The 5,540-nt window shown below is 27.4% G+C and overlaps 1 protein-coding gene across 2 annotated transcripts in view; it reads right to left on the bottom strand.

The window, feature by feature from the left end:
- Positions 1–5,540, bottom strand: part of LOC110035815 (kinesin-like protein KIN-12C) — a 26,618-nt gene that overhangs the window by 18,150 nt on the left and 2,928 nt on the right. The window lies entirely within an intron of this gene.

The raw sequence follows: 5,540 nt of genomic DNA on the forward strand, positions 1-5,540 counted from the left end.
GTAGGTGAGCGGTACCACATTACAAAAGTGTCATTTTACCTTAGTTCATTAATTGGGGGTCAAAATAACACTTTTTTTTATATGTGAGAATATAAAAATAATGTGCGGTCAAACAAATAATTTATTAATTATAATTATAATATTATATTATTTTTAATATAACTTAATAAAATTATTAATATATTTACATAAACCATTCTTTTCACAGGCAGTAAGCCTTTAGCAAGAAACAAAGAGAATGAAAGGGATAGGAGAGAAGCCTGATATTTGGAGGTCAAAGAGTTAATTTTGTCCAACGAGCAGGTTAAAAATGTAATCTGACTTAAGATGGGTTATCATTATCCTACTTTGAATTCTATAATTGTGAATCTAAAAATTTGCTTTTATGCCTAATTTATTTGTTATGTTTACAAGATTTTGGTTTGGAAATAATTCAAGCACAATCCACTGAATTACAATATGTTCAAATTCATTTTAATATATTCAATTATTTTTTTTTTTTGGATTTTATATTTGATTCATAATCTATTTTCATCATATTGTGGAGCATTCATAATCTATTTTCAAATTAATTTTAAAACAACAGCATCATAATTACAAAAATAGGAGGTTTCTTTTCCTTGACTCCTTCATAGGATTAACAAGTCATGTAAATGAAATTTTTTAGAAATAAATTAGTGTCGGTTTTGCAAACTATTTTCATTGGTGTGCTCAGGCATAATATAATAATTATTGATAATTATTTTATAATTTTAAAACCATAAATTTTGAACTTGATAGAATATGTATAGAACTTATATTAAAGATGTAGTAATATGATATCATACAATTATTTTATATAACTAAATAAAAGCTTTTATATAATTACTTAAACCCTTCCTTCAACATTCTTGGTCGTGCATTTTAGAAAGAGATAGATTGAGAGAAACAAACTAATTTTTTGTAGGTCTTAAGGTTAATTTCCTTCAACATTCAGTGAATATAGCATTTTATTTGATTGAATTTTATACAAACCAAGATCTACAAAGACTTATAAAATTGTCACAGAACTTATGATGTTGTAAAGTGAATTATTTTGATCATAATGACAAGTATTTTAATTTCTAACTGAAAATTTTATATTATGTCGTATTTTATACATTTTGTTAAGTATATAGGCGCCAATAAAAAAACAATAAAATAATGAATCCTTAAAATTATTTTATGAATATTTCATATTAATGATTTTATAATTTATGATTAATAAACTATGTATAAAAAAATTTCATACAAAACCTACTATTGTATCGTACATATAAGTTTAATAAATTTGGAAAAAAAAGTTAAATATTATTCATAACTTTAAAAACACTAATATTTCTTTGCTTATATATCTAAAATGTATGTACAAAGGGAAAAAATTTGAGAAAAATATAAGTTACCAATCAATTGTGTTTTGTTTGTATGTATTTGAGTGAACATAAAGATGCATGTGCATCAGTATGATTATCAAACTATGCATACCATATGCCTAAAAAATTATAAACAAGTTGTGAATAAAAAAAATAGAGGTAAAACTGGTGAAGAGAAATATAACCAAGTGAAAATCTAAGTAAATTGGAGATATATAAGACAAAAAAAATAAATTAAACATATTCTAGAATAAAAACTAAATACTATCTTTTCCCATATTAAGTTAATTCGAATATTATTTTAAAATAAATATTTATATTATTATTTCTGACATATAATTGCCACTGACACTAACATTTATATTGTTGTTATATTAATAACCATAATAATTAACATGTAAGAAATTGTATTAGTTAAATTTAGTTATAATTTATTATTCACATAAAAATATACTGACATACATATTATTTTTTTTATGTATCAAGTACTAATAATTAATTTGGAGTAATATATTGAACAGTTTTTGTTCACTGTACTTTACTTAAGTATGTTGCTTTCAAGGAAAAGTAAAGATCAAATTGATTGCAAGTTGTTAATCATGATTTTTTATATGTCAATAATTGTGGACTTATACCTTAACAAATAGACTGAAATATACTTAATTGAGAAAGAATGAAACATGTTGAATATGTCACTTTTTTCATAATACAATAATATGAATGAAAAAATATTGATGTTTCATCCTATCATTCATTTGATGATAAAAAAAATGGTTTTATATTTATAAACAATTAAAAGGAAAAATGTCTCTTAAATATATCTTGTGTAATCAATCAACTAATACAATCTCAATACGATGACCCACCTTAATATGACAGTTAGCATAGAGTGAAGTCATGACAATTACTTTATGACATCGAAGTAATAAATTCAGAGGAATTGATTCATAATACAAATAATAAAAATGATCAATAAATAAATATTTGAGATCTAAGTAGCTTAACTTTATTATTCTTTCTTTCACTCTTTCAATGCATTATAACATATGTGCATACCTAGGTGTGAATATTCAAAAGTTATGAATCCTTAGAATTGGGACGTGATAGATTGATGTTCTAGTCAATGATGATAATTAAAAATAAAGTAGGAGCTATATTGTCATATTCCACAATGCAGTTAGATAATTTAATAGCATTGTTGATGGAGGAAGCGTAGACCAGAATGCTTACTTTAAAAGTGGAGGATAAAGATAGACATCTATAATTATTTTGAAATTGGTGCAGCCTCATTTCAAAAGAGTAATGGAGCCTCAAATTGCTATGCCCTGATTGTTGTGAATAACGGAATCTTTTATAGCATTTATTGATCAAAGAAATATAAGATATGCCTTATGGTGTCTACTTTTGATAGCGCGGATAAACATTGGTAGTTGGGCTAGCAAATAAAGAGATTTTGGGGTAGGATGAATTTCTGGATCATGTGGGAGGCATTCTTCGAAATTTTTTAGATATTGGTATGTTCCACCATCAGCAAAGTAACACAAGTAGGAGATTTCTTGAGATTGATTAAAGTTTAAGGCTGAGTTTACAACTTTTATTAGTGCACTGTAGTTGAGTTTGCTACTCTTATTAGTGCACTAGAGATAAATAGCACTATTAAGGAAAAGTTATATTATTTTTTTGAGATAATTTGAGGCATTCAATGTTTCCATTTTGCATCAAAAAATACACTTGATTGAGAGGTGAGCTTAATAAAGAATAATTTGATGGCAACCCGATAATATTATGATGTTTGTTAGAGAGATTTGGAGTTCTACTAGAGCGCTAACGGGATGATCTAAGAGTTTTTCTATAGTTTCTAAGAATAAAATTTTATTTGATTTTGTAATAGTTCTCCAATATATACTTTTTTGTTAAAAGAAAAGAGTATCATGGTCAATGTATTTATTACTGTACTGTAGGTGTAATAAGTCAAGCCAAGGAATAACACCATCCATAGAAGCATTTGAGGGAAGATTAGATGTTACAATAGATCAAATTATGATATTCAATGAATGGTAGTCACATGCACACAATAAGAATTCTCAGTAATGAGTCATTGAGTGAAGGTAGTGAGAGTATATTTATTATTGTACTATAGGTGTGATCAGTAAAGCCATGGGATAACACCATCCCCATAGAGAACATTTTAGGGAATATTAGATGTTACAATGGATCAAAATATGATAAGCAATGAATCGTACTCACAAACTCACAGTAAGAGTTCTCAACAAGGGGTCATTAAACAGAGGTGGTTGAAGGTTCAACCGGAGCAAACAAGGGGATTAACGCAATGATAATTATAAAAACAATAATAATATTATCATATATTGTGTATATGTTATATACTAAATATGATAAAAATTTATCATGAGTCATTTTTAAAAATTGTTAGTGAATTTAGACATCAGATTCAATAAAATCATTAGCATAAAAATTCTAAAAATTTTGGTTAGCTTTCTAAAACATATAATAACTTAAAATTTGGAGAAAAAAAGAAATTATGATCAAAATACTCAGAGGTGATCAACATATCCAAAAAAAATCAAAGTAGTTTTCATACAAACCCAACTCACCCCATCATGGGTTGTGTCATAAATAACACAAAACTTTAATGTTGTGTTATGAAGAAAAAGCAAAACAAAGTATTCTGTCCCAGGTGCCCAAATAACATGAACTAAAGCAATCAAACATAACAGTACAAGGAATGAAACTTCTGAAAGTCATGTGATGATAATAAAGATGAAATAAAAAATGGTTTGAATGTTGAAAAGGGTTTTGCTCATAATTAAATAAGGCCAAAATGAAGTTATGTTGTAGAAAAGTTATAACAATGTAGTAATAATTTGTACCCAACACAAAAGAAGTGTTTATAATTGTTAACTTTAAAAGAAAAGAAGTAAATAACAGAAAATTTGTATTGCTAGGCTTCAAAAACCCAAAAAAATTTAGTGAGGTTTGTTAGTAGAATTATACAAAATATCAAATATGAGGGAGACAATTAATAAACACAAGATCACTAATTATTGTCAATATTACAAGAAGATAGGTTTATATATTGTTCCAAATTTGGGGGGGAGATTATTCTCACCACAAAGATAAGAGTACTTAAGATTGAGATAAAGGAAGAGAGAGTAAAAAATGGAGGAGAATAAGTCTAGGCTTGTATTTTTCTTTTTTGTCATAGAGCTCGTGATGCCCCTTTATGCATGTCGCCTCTCATTTATAAACAATAGGGTATGATTAAATAAATGAAAAGAATATTATAATAGAAGTACATGATGACATTTGATACCAAGGCATATCTTATGATGCATGCGAAGCTGTAATTCCTCGTGTGACATAAATGATCCTATAATATCATTGACCATTGATTGATAGGAAAAATCAATGAGTAAACAGCGTGTCAAACTTAGAGGCCAAAATAGATATGGATAGAGCCAAAGTTGGTCATTGGGCAATTTCATATTCCTATTTTTGGGCATTGATTGGCCTATGTTGAGTAGTCACAAATAAGGTCTAAGCTATTCATTTGGTGAATTTTGATCTTTTCATTAGTGAATTCTTGGGTCATTTCAGAAGGTTAAGTGTTAACATAGACTCAAAGTAAATCGATGCCAACTTCTTAGTTTGTGCTACTTAGGTGGCAAACGGGCACCTGAGGGGATCTGATCAAAATCAACCCATTTACTGGCTATATGAGTTAGTGGGTTTAGGTCAACCTAGCACGAATGACCCATGGATTTACTTCTCTAATTGGTAGATTGGCCTTGACCTAAACATTTTTTGTGTGCACAAAAATAAAAATAAATAATTTGAAATACAAAAAAAAGGCCTTGTGAGCCCTCTGTCTGCAAGCAAGCCTATCACTTTGTATCAACCATAGAAGCAACATATCATTAAATCTTAAATTCATTCACGATTTTCTATTAAAATGTATTTTAAGCAAAATTTTTGGTGTTAATGCTTTTAAATGGAAGAAGATAAATACTAATGTGGGAACTATTAAAGTAATAAATCAAAGCTTATTATCTCTATTACAAGACAGATTTTTAATAAAAGTTTAAAAATTCACGTGGATGCAGAGCAAATGGATATATATATATATAT

This window comes from Phalaenopsis equestris, unplaced genomic scaffold (assembly GCF_001263595.1).
Source record: "Phalaenopsis equestris unplaced genomic scaffold, ASM126359v1 Scaffold200044, whole genome shotgun sequence".
NCBI lineage: Eukaryota > Viridiplantae > Streptophyta > Magnoliopsida > Asparagales > Orchidaceae > Phalaenopsis > Phalaenopsis equestris.